Raw genomic sequence first — 22,098 nt, forward strand, 5'->3', positions numbered from 1 at the left:
TATAACCTTTCCACATCCCATACCTTCTGGGGTCAGAGGAAAGAGCGAGACCCTGATGTTTCTGATCACAAAACCTGCTATCTTCTGATTCAGGGTAAAACACTCCACAGAAGCTCTGTGATTGCTAATAACTGAGGTCAGGCTGCCTGTTTGAGTCAGGAAGAGATGATGCATATGGAACTGGCTGGTTGCAAGCTTTGAAGGAAAAGCTGGACTGTGACAACTTCTGTTGAGCTGGAACAGAAAGAATATGGGAAGATGTAGACTGTGGGTGTCTGCATTGGCAGCCTCACCTCCTGGAAATGATTCCCAGGCTCCCATTAAGACAGGATGAGTATCACCCTTACCAGAGGATGCAGCTGTGCTCTGTTCAGATTTCTCCACACGTTCAGCTTGGAGCAGAGGGAATTTGGCTGGAGTAGATGAAACTACACAAGGTATGAATTGGACCTGGACCAGTGAAAGGAAGGTGGCAATTAGGTGGATTTTTGAGTAAAAAAATCTAATTTATCTCAGTTTCATCCAGAATATTTGCTTGTCTTTGTAGAAGTGCAGTTTTCAGCTTGTCTTTGCTGTTGGATGAGGATCTCAAATGAGTTAAGGATGTTTTCCTTCTTGTCTTAGAGGACTCAAGGCTGAGCACTACCAAACAGCATGAAGGCAATGCCCTCTTCACTGAATGTTGTAGCCAGTGCTAAGTCTTCAAAGGTAGATTCTTCAATTATTTGTTATGCAAATACAAACTGTTGCTGATGCTCTGAAAGGAGAATTTTCATTATTAAGTTTCTGCAGTCAGCAATCATCAGGTACTGGACAACAAATGAGAGCTACCATTGGCTTTGTGAGACATTGAACATACTGAAAAAGTAAAATACACAAAATTCATCAAATGATGACACCAAAGGCTGTCTTTGGGGCACCTGCATTTTGAGAAGTGCAGCACCTGCTGAACGGGAGATTTGCAAGCATTTAGCCATTTAAAAAAGATTATATATGTGTCCTTTATACACATGTACATATAAATATATATATGTATATATATTTATATCTAGTTGAGTGATTAGGTTTATAGAAACATACATATGCCATTTTTGAACTGCATGTGAGATTGTTTACTGCACACATTAGACATACAACTTTAAAATAAAATATACGTAACCAAGACAAAAGTTACGTACCTTTGCTCTATCCAAGTCTCTGCCCTTTACATGCTAAGCAGGAGGATGAGGGAAAAGGATTTAATACAAAGCAGAGAAAGTGCTATTAATGTCCTGGAGGAAGGAAGGAAGCAGTGTCTGTCTCTGTTTAAATTGCTTTCTGGATGTCCAGGTGTAACGCAGCAGCAGAACTCTGGGTGATTGTACACACTGCCTATGGTGCAGCAGTGAGGCAGAGCAGGGGAAAGGAAATATAGTTTTAGCAGCCCCTGACAGTGCAGGTGGAGAAATAGGGGTCTGTTATAATGATTTCCCATGAAGGTGAGTGCTGATCAAGAGGGGAAAAAGAACCTCTGAAGGTCGTCACCAAGGAAAATTACATGCTATGCTTTTTCTGGCATCCAAGTTCGATCACAATGCTGAAGAAAATAGCAGGAAGAGATGTGTGCTGAGCACACACACCTGTGTGCAGTGGTTTGCTGTGTGCTACATAATAATACCTGGGGTTTTCAGCACCTGGGGTTATAATGGGTTCTCTTTGGACAGGCAGAGCAGAGGAAGATGAGATGTTTAGGTCATGTCTTGCAGAGAGAGGGTGAGAGCCTGAAGATGGTGATTCTGCAATATTGAATAACACAAACATAACTATAGGGTGGGAGGGCTGCTGTGGCAGTTGAAATATCCCTGATGGATGCTTGCAGGTTAACCAGACAATGAAGAGACTTGGGGAACATTTACCATTATGCCATTAGCAGTGTTACATTGTGTAATTGGTACCTTTACATCATTGCTTAGTTTGTGCTTCAAAGTTTTTATCCGGGTTTCCATCTGTGGTTTTATTTTCGAGTTCCATAAAATATTACTTAATGATACTATGCTTGTATTTTTCACACAGTGCCTTTGTGTGTGATACTCAGATTATTTTTTGACTTCCAAGTATGTGACTTTTTAATCTGTTTGTCTTAATTGTTCTTGAAAGCATTGTGCACCCTACAGAGAACTCTGTTTAAAAAAACCCCAGTGGGATTATCCTTAACTCCAAAAATATATAAAGATCACCAGGCTCTAGCACTAACTGTGTCATAAATTCTGTCTCTTCACGCTATTCTTCCTCTAATGATTCTGATTCTTAACCAGTTAGCAAAAGACAATTATCTCCTTGTTACAATAAACAGACTTCATTGGGCTACTGAATTAATACATATTTTAGAAACATAAAACGTGTGCTTTAATAAAGGCACTTTATAGAGAATACATCAACATAATATATAAATTATTTTCTCACTTCTCTGCATCATCTCTCCTCCATCCTGATACAAGTCATAGGTAGCAACTAATCTGGAAAGCAAAGTTGAGGAGAAAGGAAAGGGACAGTTTTCCTTGTTGTCTAGAAAAAGCTTTGTACAGTCTTAATGAAAGACAGTTTCTTCTGGGGAAGAAATGCTAATGTGAAATTTTCTCTATCTCTCAACACAGTCATACATTAGAGATATTTGTAGTAGTGGAGCCTCAGACTGCAATAGGTGGATGGATATTTACCCAAGAAAATTTGAGCCATGCCCTTTCATTTTCAGAGAGCTGCTACCTAATCTCAGTGTAGCATCAAGACAAAGGACACATCATTCCGTTTGCGCCTGCCCTGCAAAAAAAAAAAAAGGGAGGGTGGACTTGTGGGGGGAGAAAAAAACCTACAACGCTCTCTGAATGCTATTAGAATAATGGTCTGAGGGAAAAAAAAAAAAGATAAAATACAAATTTCACTCCGATCTGGGTTGGATTACTTCCCCATGCCCCTGCCTTTATTGGGCGATTTGGAGTTTCATTAGAATTCAGAATTCCTGCAGAAAGAAAAACCACCGTGGCACGGACTTCTCTTTCAAGGGGATTGCAGGCTGACCCATCAAAATGAAAAGGCTCAATGTTTTGCTGACAGGTCCCTGAGCAGGCCTGAGTGACAGCTTCATTTCAGCACTTCTCAGATGAGATTTGAATTGGGGGGTGGAGGAGGTGGTAGGAGAGAGACTTTGTTCCCTAAAAAGTGTCAGTGTCAAACTCTGCAGTTCAAGTTCTAGTGTCTGAGGTACAAAACCGAGTCAGAAATCATCTCTGACTCGCCTGCTTCCCAATTTATTATTAATGTCTCTCTAATATTAGCACGCATGGAGCTTCATTTAAATCCTAGAGTTCATGTCGAGCGTGCGTTGTTCCTTTTATTGGAAATAAAAAAAGGTAGAAAGAGATGGATTAAAGTACAGTGAACTGTTGTATAATGTCTGCATCAAAGATTACTTAGTGGCATTTTTCTGTTGTGATAATCAAAACATCAGTGGGAGCTTGATCCCACCTCTTGTCTGTGGGAATGCCAATTTTTTTCTTATAAATTTACCTGGGTCTTTTTGCCTGCAAAATAAATTTGGATATTTGATAAATAATTTTTCATATAAATCTGAAGGCATTGTCAATTTAAAGTTCAGTAGCAGCTTTGTGTCTACTTCACAATATCCTAAATGAGCAACTTTTTATTGTTTATCTCAGTAGAAAAAAAAGGTAAAAACTTGGCAAACCTGTCCTTGCCATCCAGGCAAGGGGAACCAGAGGAACAGCTCAGCTTCCTCGTGTAAGGGAAGTTAATCTCATTCACTTCCTACTTGTTCCCTTACTAAAGGTTGATTTGTTGTCTGCAGGACATTAGCAATTTTTTTTTCTAAAAGTTTATTTAAATTTCAGGTGTCAGTTACTAATATTCACAGCTTTTATCTTCCTTTTCCTCCTGTCTTGTGCATATTGATATGTACCTTGGTGTGAGTACAAAATCCAGCTGGTGGAGTTTGCTTTTAGGAGCCATCAAAAAAAGTTAAGCTAATTTTTCAGATGATATTGGAAAAATTAAGTTTCAAAATGCAGATCTTCAAAGTAACATTGATCCTTATACCTTATTCCTGTACCTTAGAAGTCATCTCCTCAATAACTCTGTTAAAATGAGATATTATTCCATAGCACAAGGCTGTTCTTCAGAATCAAACAGAATTTTATGTATTACATTCACTTTGGAACAGATTCCTCTCTAATTTATATCGATGGAAAGCTGTAATAACTTCAGCAAAAGTACAGGCTTTGTTATCTAGGTGGGAAAAGTTTTGGTCTAAGAAAGAAGCATATTAAGCTGTAATTGTTCTGTGAACGTGATGAGCAGGGCTGGATAAGTGTTGTTGGATTGTGTTTCTGTTGAATGCAATAGCCAATAATGGCATAAAATCTATGTAAATGATCAGAGTGTACCTTGCACCATCCCAAGAAAGCTTCATCTTGTAAACTTTTGCTAATTTTTCATGGTTTGCTTTTCTTTGAAGAAGTGTTTGCATTCCAAAACAGAGAGCAAACACATTAGAACAGCAAAGCCTCCTAAAACAAAACTTACATCTTGTCCTGCTTCTGCATTTTAAGAAATCTTGCTATCTTAGGTTCTTATGTTTTACTGAGCATGGAGCAAAAAACTTGCTATGCTCAAAACAAGCCTCCTTGTGTAAAAGGCAAGTGTCTGTTATGGAGAAGGAAATAATTCTTCCCTCTGATCCCAGGGAAGCCTTGCATTATATTCCTTATATACTTTGATACTTATTTTTATAATCAAGTTTTATCTCTTGTGAAACTTGGGGGCCAATTTCAGTTCTGAAACCAAAAGGTCTAGTAGCCTCAACACTCACTTATCCCAAGGAAGAATTTAGTTTCAGACATTTAAAAGGATCAACTCAGCAATATCCTTGTTTTGAGATTAAATATGCAAGGAGGAAAAAAATATTCAACATAGAGGTAAAAATTCTCTTTTTGAAATCAGTGTATGAGTTCAACTGACTTTGTAAAAGCAGTAGGAGATGGGAGTGAGAAAGGGCACATTTAGAAAAATTACTTAAACCATAAAATTTTATATTGCATTTTATGAGAATCTACCTTGATACTCCAAGATATTTTTCAAGCACTGGGAGTAGAAACAGGATACTAAGAGCAGTGAAGCAAATACTTAAAGAAACAGAGTTAGAAGAAGAATGTATAATCTGAAAATTAAGACAGACAGATCAAATCCAGTTAGGGTAAGGCATGTACTGCTTAATGGAGAAATGTGTTACTTGGATCTTGTAAAGCCAGAATGGACAAAATATTAGTAAATTGCACTGGGCAAAAAATCCTCTGCTGATTGAATTGACATTCATGTCCTTTGCACAACTTCAAAAAAAGTACCAATATCACATATGAGCAGCTGCAGAAACTGAAGCCTGTGCTGGGATTTGTCAGGATTCAGCTGTGGGTGGTGGCAAGGCTGGGTGAGTTGAACCTGCTGCCAGTTCAGGGTGCTGCCAAAACTGCTGGTTTGTTCAAGCTTTGTACTGAGAAATTTGTGCTCTGTTGGCTTTTCCTTGCTGCCTGTGTTTGGTAGAAGCTGGGGAGTGCTGCTGGAAGCTGTGTGCTGTGGTTTGTGAGCACCTGCCCGAGCTAACGAGGGAGGGAGGGCAGGAGAGGACCTGGCACTGCGTGTCCCATGTCTGAACATCCATCCCCTTGTTTTCTTTTGCACTCTCCCTCCAAACTTGCCCTCCTCTTCCACATGCTCATTGAAACCAGTTTGGGTAAATCTGGTGCGCTAAAGGGGAGTTTGAAGCAGTGAGGTGGGCAAAGTTGAAGGGGACACCTGCAAGCTGTGCTCCTGACTCATCCTCATCATTAATGCCAGGTCACAGGGGTGGCTGCAGGGACACAACAGGTCTGTCCTGCTGGATATGCTCTGCTTTACTCCTTTGGGTAGCCCCCCCACCCCACCCAGATTCAACAGGGATGCCCTTCTGAGGAAGGTAAGTCAGAGAGGCTTAAAAATGTGTGTGCTGTAATGCCATTGTAATGTATTAGCTGGTTTATTTTTAGATCAATCTAGCTGCACGGTGCTTTTCTCATTGAAAACATTTCTCCAACTGTAGATGTGGAGTCTGGCAAGGGAAAGGGGGGCTCTTTTTTGGGATTTTTGAGGATTGGAGATACTCAATCAGCTCAGGTGTGACAAATATTGCATAAAGGGCTTCCAGAAGACAGTGGATAGGATGAGAGATTGTTGTAGAGGAGTTGCTTGAAGAAAGGTACTTTTATAATTATGAAAGTTAATACCAGCAGCATGCTATTAAAAATCTTAAATAAAAACATTTACCTGGACACTGACTCTTCATTTGAATAAGCTGTACAGACATTTAGGCCCTAATATCAGCCTGACATAAAAGCAGAGGGGCTTTTCCTCAAGCATGGGAAGTTTTTTTCCTTAAGTACTTTTTGCAATACAATCTATTTCCCACAAACAGAACTATTAAAAGTATTGAACTCCTAGTTTCTCATTACACTGTCTTCATCTGACATCCTGACCCATCTCATGCTTTCCTTGCAGCACTTCTCAGCAAGGAACTATCATCTCACGTTGGCATCTTTGGGTGTGACGTAAGCCAAGAACAAAAATCCCCATCCAGTTTTACCACATCATCAATTTTGCTGACACTCCATTGTTCATAAAGCACCAAAATGCAACTCTTGCTTTCAGACTCCCCCTGAGTTCAACACGATAATGAATGTGAAGGGTTTGCATGGAGGTGGCAAAACTTTTTTTATTTCCCCCCCCATTTTCCCATTTTTTTTTTTCCTCCAGGTTCACACCAGATAGGCATTTTTTACAGCCTGAAAGGGGATGTTTTCTTTTGTTAATAGCTTACAATCAGATGAAAGGACTCATCACTCTATTTTAGTGCTCCACCACATGGCGTGTATCTTTTATAAATTACAGGCTGGCGTTGTGTGCACTGGGGGAGAGAAAGGTTGGTTTTCTTGCTGTGAGCCATCCTGCCTAATTGTCGTATGCAAATAAAAGCAATTATAAGGCTTTTAGGGTGAAGGGATGACAGCTGAGTTTGGCAGTTGAGGAGGCCTCACCCACCTTGTTGTCATAGCAACAGGGAGGAAAAGGACAAAATGGTGTGTATACAGTGGAAACATTTATTTTGGTTAAAGAATTAAAAATACATATACTGCTGTTAGCATGCAACATCAATATGTGTAATGAATGGGTTTGTTTAAAACATTAGAGAAATTAAACTGTATTTATTCCTTGGCCCTTTAAATGATCCTTGTCATCTAACTACCATTTACAAACCATCACTTGTGATTTTATCTGCTACTTTTAAAGTTATGAACAGATCATAACAATCCAGTCAATAATTAGGAGATTACAAGTTTCTGTGTTTTAGTGCATCTATTTCAATGTTGCCAGACCCAGAGCTGCATGAAGGAGAGGGACATTCAGTGGTGTGTCCGTGAAGGGGAAACAGTGAAAAATAATAACCTATTAGCAGTCCATAAAGTTCAATATAAAATATGTTTGTGCTAAAGTGTTAAACAAGTAGAACAAATAGCGTGCTAGTAGCATACAAAATTAAAACGAGTCACAAATGGATATTTTCTATGGCAATTTATTTCACAATTACTCTTGTGGAAGCTTTCATGAATTAAATATGAGTTCTATCTTGAAATTAGGTGTTATAAGGCTAAATTACAAGAGGCAGCCAGTAATTGAGGTGGCTGAAACACGGGGTCTAGTGAACTAATCTCTTGCTGTGCCACGTGGCTGTCCCCTCGCCAATGGGAAACCTCCCCATGACAAAAACAGAGGCAGCTGAGAAAAATTGATTTCTCATCTGAGCCATATTTGATAGCTTTTGAAATCGAAAATTAAAATTAACTAACCTAAGCCCCATTGTAACAAAAGAGCAAATTAAATATGCAACATGGCTTCCTATTGGCAGCAAGAGGGCCTGCCAAGGTAAATTTGTAAATAGAGTTTAAGATGCAATCCTCCCCCCTCCTCTTTTTCCTTTCTCTCAGTGCAAAAAAGTATAAGTCTGCAATAGCTTAATAAATTATTTATAAAAAAAAATTCATCAGCTGCAAATGGCCACTGTGGTTAAGGTCTTCCATGGAGAAAATCATTGCATTAGAAGAGCTCATTGAATGAAGCAGAATTAAAATTATCCACAGTCATCCCCGAGCTTGGAATAAACTGTACATGAAGAGACTATGTTTTCTTCTCAAGAAAAGTTTTATGAATGGAAGTTTATCACAAAAAAAACCAAAAAAAAAAATCCACCCCAAACCAGACCAGTCATTTAGACTTTACAGATAGCTAGGGCTCAGATACACATTTTTATTCTTTCTTTTCATTAACCCCAAACAATAATGGCATAATGGCTATTTGAGCTTGGTGGAGTATCCACATGCTTGCCTTTTGTCTTGCTTTTACACATCCTAAGACGTTACAAAGGATTCTGACAGTGAATGCTAATGATTCAAAAGGTGCTTCTGCAGAGCTGTGGATTTATAGTGGGATTCCCTGAAATGAAGGCAGCCAACAAAATCAGTGATGCCATGCTCTAAATACTGTTTTCTGTCCTTTTAAAAGGAAAAGGGGGGGGGGGATAGAAGCAAACACAGCCAAGACATCAGCCCTCAGCATTCCTCTTACAGGGTTTCTGCTTTTCTCTGCCCAGATTTGCATGGGAAAACAAATGATTTCATTCCAATACTTGAGCAGAAGCGTGTATAAAGATATAGAGCCAGATTCCTGTCTGCATAAATCAGGATAGCTTCTTTAACTTCAGAGGATTTATGCTACTCTATATCATCTGAAGATCTATCTCATGAAATTGTTCCACTTTCCTGCCGAGGCTGTTCAGATCTGAACTGTATAAAATCTAGTGACAACTGTAATGGAGGATATTACACTTAGCCTGTCTGTCATCCCAGGGATCTTGTAAAATCATTTTCTGTTCTAATTTATTACTTTTAGTGTCAATCAGCTGCCGACAAGCTGAGTAACATCATTAGGCATTGAGTTCATCTACTCAGCACTTTTTAAATGCAGTTTAAGTAGTTGTCTCATTATGTGTAGTAGGACAGAAAGTCAAGGTTCAAGGAGTTTTCCTTTTTGGCAGAGATATTGTTGAAGCCTCTACTATTATCTTTGAAGGAAAAAACTCCACAAGAAAATAGCTCTTTTTTATTTTTAAGGTTTGGGGGGAAAAAAGGCAGCAGAGAAATGCAGAAAACTCAGTGCAGAAACTTTGGTGCTGATTTCCCATTGCTTTGCTTTGTATTGACCTCAGATGCATGAGTTGAAAGGTGTGAGGATGGAGAGAGGCAGTGATGAATCGGGGATTTTGTATAATGTGGAGCTGATGGCTTCCAGCCATGAACTAATAAGTGTTTGGGGTTCATCTCCTTACTGAGAGTCTGCTATTGCTGTGCTGAGGGGACAATGGGTGGAAATAAACCATGCACCAATCCTGTACCAGAAAACATTGATTTCACCAGCCCCTGAATAGAGCATGATTTTATTTAACACTATCACAGGTATCTCCTCAGCGCTGACTGTGGCAAGGTAAGAGTCAAACTGCTGCAAGTTTGTTCAGAATAATTTTCAGGGCTGTTTTTAAAATGAAATATGAGTATCAAAATGTCAGGGCAGGCAGTAAAAGCCCTCCAGCTTCATCCCCTACTAGAAACCTGAGGGTTTAACTCTGGGCTGGGCTGGAACCCAAGGAGGAGCCTCATGGCTGTTCCTCAGAAGCTCCCTCAGCCACTTCCCAGCAGCTGTCCGTGTCAGAAGATAATGTTCCCGTGTCAGTCTCACATGAACTTCTGCTCCATCTGGATACAGTTCTTCTGACTGTGTCCAGATAGCAAACTGTTTGTCTTAAAAAGTCCCAAAGCTGCTGAGATTTAGTAACTCAAGGACAGTCAAGAGTGATGGTCCTTTTTGGGAAGCCCCAACTCATGGGTGTAGCATGAAGCTGAAACAAAGAAATGCAGTGCTGGGCTGGGTGGTGACCATGTGATTTTTATCTCTATAACAGGCAGGATGTGGCCATTTTGTCCCTATCTCTTATATAGTTTTGTTGTTTGGTTAGGGAGACAAAGCAATTACCCTTTTGCAGTGGAATGGAATTTACCAAAATTTAGGATGGGCTAATTTCAGCCTGGAACAAGTAGTTAAACTGTTAAACTGGTGGAAGGAGGTCAGGAGGGGGACAACTTTTCTCATGTGAATGACTACTTAGGATTCTACTATCTTATTTTCTTACAAATCAGGGGAAGAAGAGCAAGATATGTCATGTAGAAATGGCATAGAGAAAGGATACTGCGTGTTTTCTAAAGGATGATGGGAATATGCTCCTTTGATGGAATAGTGGAAAATATTTTATAAGTGGTTTATCATGTTCATGCTGAATTGATTATTTCATCAGGGAAGTTGAGAATTCCATTGTGTCATAGTGTGGCTGCAGCTTTAAAATGCATTTTGCTTTTTAAATAAAAATAAATAAGTTTTTTACCAGTCCTATCTAAAGCTTTTGGACCACATACATTCCTAATTAATAATGGTATCAAATATGTGTGGTATAATGTTTCTGTTAAACAGAAGAAAAGAAGGTACTATGCAACACCAAATATGGTGAAAAGCATTCCCAGTTCACAGAAAATTATTGTTGGTTTAAAGTCCAGGCTCCCTCCCCCCTTATATGACATTCTGTACATTTTAGATGTAGTTACCAAAGCTAGCAGCTTTCATGGTATCCATCCAACAGGATATTGTGGTCAGAGTGCCAGTAATTCTAGGAAGCATAAAAAAAATGTTTTAGAGAGGATGTTTAGTCAGAAGAAAATCACAGCAGAGGCAAATCTGAACTGTTTGAGCAAAAGGAAAATTTTCTGCCGAACCGTAGAACAAATTCTACAAATAATTGCACCTACTGGACAAGTTAGATAAGGATGCAGTACACATTTTAAAATAGTAATCTTGAGACTGCATATGTAGCTGTAGAGTGCATATGGTGCATCTTGCTATAAGTAGTATCTTTGTATTACATGGCTCACTTTGAGCTTACCTTTAAAGATAATCCTTTTTTCAAATTTTTATTTTATTTTATTAGGTCAATCATCAGAATTAGGAGAATGTTAATATATGGCAACATTTATATTGTGGAAGGGCATCACTTTCTGCATCCAGAAGTGTAATTCTCTTAATAGGCACAAATCCTATAGGGACCCCAATATTCAGGTTGTAAACTCCTAAATTAGACTTCAGACTAGAATATATTGAAACAGATTTAATATGAATAATTTGGCTCATATGTGTACGTCAAGGTAAGCAAATGAGAATGGGGGGAATCTCAATTTTTCAACTCAGTTGCTTCAAATTGAGTCATAGCTTTGTGCTTTATATAGCAACAAGGCCCTGATTAAGCACTTAAGCATGTGCTTAAGGTTAAGCATGTGATTAAGTGCTTTGCTGACCTAGGGCTTAAGTACCCTGTAAAGCATTGGAAAAATGAATAAATCAAATTTAGGTCAAATCCAGCCGTGTGCCACACACCTATGGTAAGAGCAGAGCAGGAGGGAGGCAGCTTTGCCTCCGGAGGCTGCAGACAGCAGGGCAGGATTACAGGCTGGCATTGGGGGGAGCCGGCGGCTGTGGCAGCCCCTCCCTGCCCCTGGGGCTCTGCCAGCTCTGTGCAGGCTGGCACACACTCACTGCAGCCACAGCAGCGTTTATCCCGTGCTGCAGGGCACGTCCTGCCCTGACCCAGTGGCCCTGATCCTGCAAGGATGCTCCGTGCGCTCCTCTCTCCCTGTCATCCTCCTCACCTTCCACCCTTTGCAGCAATCAGAATTTCCTCTGGGGATAACCAGCAGGGACGTCTGGTTTAGCCTGGGTGGGATTTGGATGCCCAGTTTGGATGTTGGTGCTGGAAGCTCTTCTCTGGGGGTCTCTTCCCACATCCCAAGGATGCCCCAAACACCAGCTTTTGTGGCTGATGGTGACCAATGGAAACATTTGGGAAACAGGGAGTGCATTGGTGGAAAATGGACAGGGAGAAGAAAAAGGAAGGAGCTCTTTATAGATGAGCATTCCCAGTAGTGCTGGACATTGTTTTGAAGCTGCCTGGATTTCTGTGATCTGGCATTCAAAACCGTAATGGAAAAGATATTTTTGACTTTGTTATTTTCTTAGTCAAAACAAGGCATTGCAGAATGTGCTTAAAAAAATTTGTGAATTTCCACAAGGCCTGTTTTGGTAGTTACAGCATTCAGTGTGCTCGAGAAAAGTAAAGCAAAGACAGATCTATAGAGGGCCTCAAAGATGAGGACAAGGTGAAATTTAAGGGACATGGATCAAGTATGCATCCTTAGAGGAAAAAAGGGATCTAAAAAAAGTCATCGCTCCTACTAAGAGTATTATTATGCCACTTTAAACATTTTGCTTCTCTCTGCTTTCTTATCCCTTTCTAAAACCTGACTTTTCTCTGGAAGGAAAAAAAAAATCTTTCAAACTCCCTAACTTCCACATAGTGGACAAGAGGAACACATCGTGTGCTGTCACTGCAGAGTTATCCTCTCCAGTACCACCTACAGTGGGAGTCTAGCTGCAGGCTAGAGTTATACAATATCACAGAGAGAGATTAAGCATTACATTTATTGTGGTTGCTGGAAGGGAATATTATTGCTGTTTCAGTGGAGAGATTTATAGCAATACTTAATGAATGCTACTAGTTTTCTTATCAGTTGGTAACCATACACATGTGCATGTGGAAATATTGCATTAAGTCTTTACAGAAACCTTGGAAAAAGTTGGATATTAGTGTTTGTGGCAGATTTGGCAGCAAAATGGAACTGTGGTTGTATAATGGTGTGGTATTGTCAGGTTGGGGATATGATGTTGGATAGAATACAGGCAAAATTAGCCTGATTGGTTTTAGGCATTTTCCAAATGGAGAAATTCTTTGTCATTTATCCTTGGGAATGTGCAGAGTCTTATAGTTATCAGTCCCAGTCTATTTTTATGAAAATATCATAGGTCAGAAACAGTTCAGAAACTAAACGCAAATTAAAAAAAAATACAAAGCTTTTAATGGTATTTTTCATTTTAGCTCTATTTAAATCAGAGTTACAAGTGAGTCATCAGCAAAATAGCAACTATTAAGATGGATCAGAAAGATGTGAAACTTAGGAGTTCCTGGAAAAAAATTATTCAAATTTTATTGTAATCAAGCTGATCTGCTGGCACCTGTTCCTGGTTTTTATGTTGTAGAGAGCCTTAATGAGAAGCCAAAAGGTAGCAGTCAGTGCAGAGAATTGGCTTTTCCCTCTCCAGAATCTTCACTTAGAAGCACTAAACACTGAGCATCCCAATAAATCTGTGAGAAAAAAAAAATCTTATTTAAATTCTTTTAGATATAACATTTATTCTGCCCTCTGACTGGGTGCATTAATATTCTATGATCATGCACAGATAGCTGCATGGTAAATATATATTTGTACATTGAGCTGAAGTGAAGTTTTCATTAAGCTGATCACAGGCAAATTATTAGGCTTAGAAGCAGCTTTTTATGTCTCAGAGCAACATCTCTAAGTTCATGACTGGTATCAAGAGTCATTCACTTGAATGCTTGTAGGTGCAGTTTTTTTTCCTTCAGGAAGAGAGATTTATTACAAGATCCTGCTATTGAAACCTCAGTCAAGATTAGGTGTAAAGACAACACAGAATAGGTAAATAGCATCTCTGGTCCTCACCATCAAAGGATGTGATAGAGTATTCTCAGATGGAACAGACAGCTCTGATATTGCATATTAGTGGAGTTAAAGATATATGAGGTATTGAAAATATTCATGCCTCTGCAGTGATGGAGAGGAGGCAGAAGCTTTTGGCTTGGATGTTTTAGATAATTAAGAGCAACAAAAGATTATGTTGGAAGCAGATTTGCTGCAGATAGATAGTACATTCTTACTAGAAAAATGGGATATCTTGCATAGTGGTCTGATGGCCCTTTTTTCTTCTCTCTTTTAAAAGGAAAGAGCACTTCTATCTTCTAACTGAATTGTAGGATGCATAATCAGACTCATGGCAAGTAATGAAATGACTTTTCCTCCTCTAATAATATTCCTTCCAGAATTTATCAGAATTTTGCAACAGTACTTGCAGTCTGAGATAACTTGCATAGATATATTCCAAAATTTGGATAAAAGAAATCTACTGTATAATGGAATTATTAAAGAGAGTGTGAGTGTATAAATTAATTTGACTACTGTTGAATAAAAGCACCTCATTTTATTGAACTTCCATCACCTTTTTCTAAATGGTAGTGAAGTGGTAATTAAGACAGGCTAATTATATATCATTGTAAAGTGTACATTTGTTATTAATTTTGTGATGTGCATGCTTTATTTTTTCTGTCTGCAGTTTTTTGCATAAACTCTCTGCTCTGGCTTACCTTTGGGGATAAAATGCTGGGGCTTGATGCTGGAGGCATCTGCGAATATAGATTATAAAAACTGCTTCCATAAATTGTAGAATGTCTTCTCTCCCTGCATTACATTTCCTTTCCTGGAAGGTGTTCACAGTTATGTCCCAGAGTGAAGCTTCCTAGCTGTGGTTTGTGACCCTTTGTTGGTCATTTATTGGTGCTTTATTGGCCTTTCCTGGTTTGTGGTCCTTTATTGGTCCATGGGGCTGTGCTCTGTAGGTGTTGCACCAAGTGTGGGTATGATCTTGCTGGATATCTCTCTCTGGGTAGAAAGCACCAAAGACATCCTTTGGAATAGGAAAAATCAAAAATCCTTTTTTTTTTTTTTTTTTTTTTTTTTTTTTTTTTTTTGCCAAAACATGCGTGGAAACCTCCAAGAAACGTTGAGCACTGGAAGCTCCCAACTGGGCAAAACCAACTCTACACAATACAGACTCAGAAACGTGATGGGCTTCTTTTTTGCTTTAAAATTATAGAGTGAAAATAAACTAAAATCCCAAACTAACATTCTGCAGGGTCTCCTGCACCTATAGATGTCTGCAAAGTCTTCTGTGCCATAGGAGACAGCTGTGTTCAGCTCTACATTCAAGGATAGGCTGAGATGCTTCCCAGAGGTTTCCAGTGATGAAGCCATGGCATTGTTACTTGTTGGTGACTGTCCTCACTCACAGGTGTGTCACCTTGGGCTGCGTTACAGATCTGTCCTTAGTGGAGTCCATGTGAGTGGCCATTATTGATCTCTTAATGTAAAAATCATCAGTGTTTTTCCCAAGGAAACTCCCAGGAAAGTGGCATTTCAGACCTAGGATGGGCCAAGTAGATGGGAAGATAAGTTAGACACAATTTCTGTGTCATAGTTAAGAATATGTAGCCTAGCTCTTTACATGATTAGTTGTTTAAGCACAGACTGGAAATTTTGATGTAATTTAGAAATAAATTAGACTTTATAACATTTCACACCATCTATACATAGGAAATGCAGACATATCTTTTAGTGTTTACTTACTAAAGATGCAAATTGTTTGTCTAAATAATAAAATATTTAAGGTTGGAATTCATCTTTTTAATTAAAATTTTCCCAAGGCAAGTAAGATTACTGCAGCATGGAGAGATTTGCAGATCCTTGTGTAATGTGTTTTTTATAATGCTGATGGTGCCAGACAAAGTCAGTTATGTGCCACTCTTGTTGTCTGTTATTAATATTTTTGTATCAATGATGAGAAGAGCAGCAGCAATGATTGCAGTCGATGAGCCACAATAAACAGCAGCAAATGCATTCTAACCTCTGACTCTGTGACAAACAGCATGGGTACTATCTGCAGCTCTGGTTTTAATTTCAATGGCATCAAAGGGAAGCTCAAGAGCTTCGGAAAATAACTCTGGCACCATGGCTTAGATGAAATAAAATCCTTACCCACAGACATAAATTACCATGGGAGTAAAAAGGCTACACCAAAATGACAGAGTTTCATAATGCTCTTAAATCAAGAAATAGAGGACAGTGAGCACAGCTTCCAAATTACAACAGTCACACAGCTTGATGAGTGGCTTTTTTTTTGGCACTAGCTAACCTAACAGGTTTCTTCAAGAAGTGGTACTTGGTGGCATGCACTCAGATTGTGTGGGGAAATTCAGCAGGATGGCACTCCTATTTCATGAGAATTAATTCCCAGCAGACATTAAAAAGGTATTTTCACAGTTCTGACTGCAGCGTTGCACTGCAGGCACACGTTCTGTGAACAGGATGCTTTGTTGGACTTTCATTGCCACTGAACTCATTGAATTTGAAGCTGCATGTAATTACTTTAAGGCATAGTAAATCCTGCTCACCTTACTAGTGATGGCACTCCAAGAACTACTGTATTTGCAGTCATAGCCAAAACAACATTGCAACAAACTGCAAGGTGCTGGTTGAAGCATTTTGCAGGGGGAGGCACACACATACATGGCTATGTGTTGTTATTACAGAAGCTGCAGAGTCTTCTTCACTAGAATTACTAATATTTTTAATCTGTAAGATCCTCATGTGTTATTCCTTATTCTCACCTCACTTTATGGGATTTTTTTTTTTTTGGTCTAGTCTAGGGGGCTTGACAAGCTGACCTGGCTGTTGTGGGATTGACAATATATTGGCATTCAGGCCAAGCTCTGATCACCAAGATGGTCATCACAGTTCAGACCAGACTTTCACATGCATTGAAGAAAAGAGGGAGAAAACCCACTTCTAACTGTATTATCCTGTATTAATACATGGTAACTGATGTTAATGAATCATGTTGGCCTATAATGAGATCACTTTTTCATTACTGCAAGAGGAATGGGGCCAATTCCACTCTGGCATGGATCCCGTTTGTGGCACCTGGAGTGATGGTTCAGTGTGGCTTCCCATGAGAATCTAAAATTTCAGCACAGTTCTTGATTATCTTGAAATGTAGAGACACAAGTGAGCTATTAATGTATTACTGTTGTTATTTGTCTGTTAGTTACCCACTGACGTTTTCAGAGCATCATTTTGAAAACTTCTGTGGAAAATTCCTGCTGTGAAACAAACCAGAGTTCACTGATGCTGCTGTCTCAAGTTGATCTACTTGAGGTTCTAAGAATCCAGTGGCTCAGAACAGATTTTCATTACTGCAGTGAGAAGTCCTTCTGTATCTCTTATCTCATTTCAGGGGTTTTTAAATGTCTGATAATCATAGAAATCAGTTTGCTGCCTGAGTCATAGAAATAGTGCTGGTTGCCAGACACACTTAAAAGGAAGTGACCACTGAACCCGATTTTTCAGTCTTAAGAAGGTTTTTTGGTAGGTTTTCAGTGCAGCTTCCACAGAATGAGTCTTCACACAGAGGAACAAAAACCTTATGTTTGAGTTCATCTTGTGGACTTTCAAGAAGTAAGGGGTTCTAGTACCATTTTTTTAAATTATCTCAAGGGGGAAAAAGTCTTTTGATATTTTTATTCCTTCAAAAAATTATTTCAAAAGAAGGATAAGAAAGGACAAAAGCAGAAAAAAATAAACCTGGTGTTCTTTTCTCTGGTGATAGAAGAGAATCCTACTTGGACCACTGTACTTGAAAAAAAAGTTCCTCCTCAAAACATGGGGGAAAAAAGTGGATGTTTATTTTGAACTGTAGAAAAAATAGTTTTCTTTTGGAAAGTTAAAAGCATTTACCTTTGGAAAAATACTTGTCAAAGTCTGTAGGAGAAGGAAAAAAAAAGACAAAAGCCCATATCACTTCAGATTTTTGACTAGATCCTGAGATACAGGTGGTGTTTAGAAAGCACAGGTGAGGTGTGGGAGTATTTGAAAGCTCACCTTTGCTCTCCTGTAATAGTCTCTTGTTCCAAGCTGGAAGATGGCTCTAACTTCTACCAACATCAAATAGCACCTGGCCCATTCTGTCTATGCCTGCTGCTCCCCACAGGCCATCTGTGATCTGCATACCACCCTTTGCAATTATTGATACAGTGAGTAATTCCGTCTGATGTTAGATACAGCTCCAACTTTCCATTAAAAGGAAAAGACACAGATGAGGTATCCTCTCTGGAATTCTTGGTGCCAGAAGTAGAAGTAACCTGGCAGGTCAGAAGGTGTCCAGGTTGACACATTCTGCATTCAGTCCAGAGACTTGTCCTCACTTCAGGCTCAGGACACCTTTTGTGAGAGTGCCTTTGATCTAAAAGGCTGATGGAAAAAACCTGAGTGATCTGCATCCTCTGGTGCTTGTAACTTCGTGCTGTGCTGGTCAGCAGAATATGCTCTTCCAAAAAAACAAGGCAAAATCACAATTTATCTTCTGTAAGTAGGAATTCATGACTTCTTATTAATTTTCTTTCATAAACCTAGTGCTTGTGTGGAAATGTTTCAGGTAAACCTATTTATATATATATTTATAATACTCAGTCTTCCCTTGATTCTGTGTAAGGCTGACTACTTGCTGTATGCTGGAGTGAATCTTTAAGCCCATCCTGAGCTTTTCCTTTATTGTGTGAGGCAGTTAGAGAATCCCAGGCAGTATATCCTCCTAAAATATGTGACCCATGCTGTCCAGAGATTTCAAACTTCATGAGTAATTTGTTTTAAGAACAAGTGGGTGCCACAGGGAGAATCCCTACCAAATCACGTTGTGGAAGGTGAAGCCCAGAGGCTGCATTTCCACTGTGTGCAGCACCAACCTGTAGATAAGAGGAAGAAAGGCCTGTCTGTTATGGTTAGGTTTTGGAACTTCCTCAGAGCTTTCTTTGCACTTCTGGCTCTGTAGGGCTGCACCAGCAGTTTCCCTCTAATTTCTGTGCCCTGCTACAATCTTATGATCAGCAAAACCCACAAGGCTGCTGTTGTAAATTTTCCCAACATAGTTGTCCACAAATATATATGGAATTGCAGGCACTATGAAATCCAGCTGGTATTCTCTGGCATTCATTTCTTGCCTGAAAAAGAAACTAAACATGAGGTGGTAGATCATGTCTACCTTCACTCTTGAGGTTCACTGGCTCAGGTTGCAGAGTGTTTTGTTAGAAAGACCAAGCAAATTCACAGGCCATACAGAACTGAAGCATGGAAGAAGAAAGTTCCCAAGCTTCAGACCAGCACAATTATATCTACACTCAGGAAAACAAGGTTGAATTCCATGGATTCAATATGAGCAGCATAACAAACAAAAGTAGGGCATTGCATGAAATCTTAGCCTAGTCTGGTTTTTAAACGGTTGCAGGTTGTACAGGTTCTAAAGAAAATCCGTAGAGATTTGAAAAAAATAGAAAAGAAGGTATTTCTCTTTTGGTCAGGATATTTGCTTCAATTTTAGCACAAAATTAACCTTGAGAAATCGCCATATTTATGTCATGCTAAATATTTAAGGAAGGAGAGACTGCAATTGCTGTTGACTGTCTCTGGGAGAGGATGGTTTGATGTGTTTTGTAAATGACTGGGTAAAACAGGTTCTGCTCCAGCAATATTGGTTCTTCCAGGTCCAAACTGGCCCAGTTCCTTAGCACCCAGAACTGTGGGGTGGGAGGGGATCATATGTTTGATTTTCACTCCTTTCATTAGTGATACAGTTCATGCTGCAGACTAACCTGGGGGTATGGCATGTAATAAATGAGCACATACAATGGTGATTTAATTACACATAGCCCTTTCCACTCAGCTACACACCTCATTCCTTGGTCTTACACTGACTCCAAAGGCAGAATTCATTATCTGATTGGTCAAAGTGCTGCTCTGGGCCCATTGCTTACTTAGCAGAATAGATTTGAGTTAAAAGGAGGATGAGGGGCTATTTCTATGTGGGCTGGGTTTTTATTATTTTAAAATTTAAATAAGAGTCTGAATCACCATAATATAAAGAGACCAAAATCAAACAACCATGGTTCATTCCTGTGCTTTGATTTTTATACCCATGCATGCTTAAAAAAAAGAAAAAAAGGAAAACTAAACATGTGTGCTGCCTTTTAATAAAGATCATATTAAAAATTCAATAAATAGCAATATCTCTGATCTCTTAACAAAAGCGTCTGGTGTACAGGAAATTAAATGAAAAAAAAACTTGTTAATCCTTTTTGATTTCTGTACATGGTAGCTGGAAGCAGAATTCTTTAACTCACAGGATTCTCTTTTTGTCCTCCCTCTTTTACATTTCTTCTCCTTTTTTTTTTCTTTTTTTTTTCTCTCTTTTTTTTTTTTAATCTTCTCCAGCACAAACGTTGTCTGGGTAACCTCGGTGTAAATGCAGTCTGTTTCTCTGATACATTTAAAAAATAAATAATAAAAGAATAATAATAATAGTAAGGAAAAAAAAAAAAAGAAAAAAAAGCTGTCGTGTCATTGTCTCATCCCTGTGGCCTTGCTGTGAGGGATCTGTCTTGAACCAGGTGATAACCTGATAGACTTTATCTTGTCTTTTCTGGGCCTCCCTGAAGCCTGCCAACACTTCGGCTGGCTGTTAGGCATTTTAAATATCCCCCATGAGCCCTAACCTTACCCCTTTTCTCTTCTTGTCATCTGGAATGTCTCAGAGCTGTCAGAGGCTTGTTGCTTATTGATGTTTCCGTGTGTTTTATGTCTTTTCTGAGATATGACAGCCCCTGACACAGTGCTGATTTCAATCAGCCGGCTTCTGGAGAGGCCTAAGATTTTGTCCTCGCGCGGTCCCAGCCGCCAGCGCACTTCAGAGGCCTCCATCTAATGAAAATGTTTCAGCAGGCGGAATAAAGGCCCGCTGCTCAACAAACAGCAGCTGATGAATTCACAAGACCAAAAAAAAAAAAAGAAAAAAAAAAAGAAGAAAAAAAAAAAATAGAAGAAGAGGAGGAAACCCCCCGCCCCAACCCCTCTGCCTTTGTTATAAGAAAAGCAAGAGGAGAGAGTGACCTCCCGAGCCAAAGGTTTTGACACTGAATCAAATCCCTTTAGGCCTGAACTGGCAGGCTGAGCCCAGCATTGGATTACTTTATCACATCTTAGAGTGACGCTTGTATGTACCTCAGGACACCCTACGTGTAAAGAGTGGATATTTTACCCCCCTTGCTTATTAAGTCAAGTCTCGGTGTCTGGTGGGAAGGGAAGGTCTATCTGACAGAGCACCAGGAGGGGAAGGAAGCACATCCTCGCTGAAAGCAGGCAGGGAGATGATTTGCATGGAGAAACCTTTTTGAAAGCAAGCAGGTCGTGGGCTTGGCTTGAAGTCACTGTAGGGGAACAGATATTTTTATTCACGATAAGCTGAAAAACAGAACGAGCTTTAAGGCAACGTAGAGCATTTGCTTTGTGGGTTTTGGTCGGGTCTTTTAGGCAGCATGGAACCACCTGCCCACCCTGGCTGCTCCCAGCTGCTCTTTGTACTGCCTTTGTCACCCAGCCTTGGGTACCAGTGCTGCTCCTCATGGCTCTTTTCTGCACCTCTGATGGGGGAGCTGCCAAGGCAACACTGATCCTCCACCTCCACCTGGAGGAGCCTCTTGTAGGGTTCCCTTGCACCATCCCAGGCAGCCCTGTTCCTCTCAAGGCATTATCTGAAGCCCCATAGATTCCCTAATCCCCCCATTTCAGCTGAAATTATGCTCCTGTGAGGCATCATTGTTACCCAGGCCCTGGGGTGTGCATCAGGAGTCAACCCTGCCGTGCAAGGTGCAGCAGCTGCAGCAACACCCTGAGTTCCTGATGCCAGAGCTGTGGTCATTTCCTCCAGGATGTACAGCTCATGTCATGCACTTTATCTATGTAATGAAGCCCAGTGGTTTTTTTTTTGGTTTTTTAAATTTTTTTTTAGAGGGATTTTACCTATCTGAGCCTGGGCTGTGGGATTAGATTCATCAGCGGGTGAGATGTGTCAAGGTTCATGTTTACTTTTTTATTTATGTGAGTTTGGTTGGGTTTCTTGCTGTTTGTTTTTGCAAGGAGGAAAAACAATCTTTCCCTGTTCATCTAACTAACTAAATAAACACAGCCCACCCCACTTTTGAACAACATCAGTGAAATTCATATCTGCAGTGACTCAGATGGTTTTGTTAATAACAGAGCTCTCAGTGTAGCCTGATTCTGTCCTTCGGATGGGAGACTT

The sequence above is a fragment of the Melospiza melodia genome, chromosome 15 (assembly GCF_035770615.1).
Source record: "Melospiza melodia melodia isolate bMelMel2 chromosome 15, bMelMel2.pri, whole genome shotgun sequence".
In the NCBI taxonomy this organism is placed as follows: domain Eukaryota; kingdom Metazoa; phylum Chordata; class Aves; order Passeriformes; family Passerellidae; genus Melospiza; species Melospiza melodia.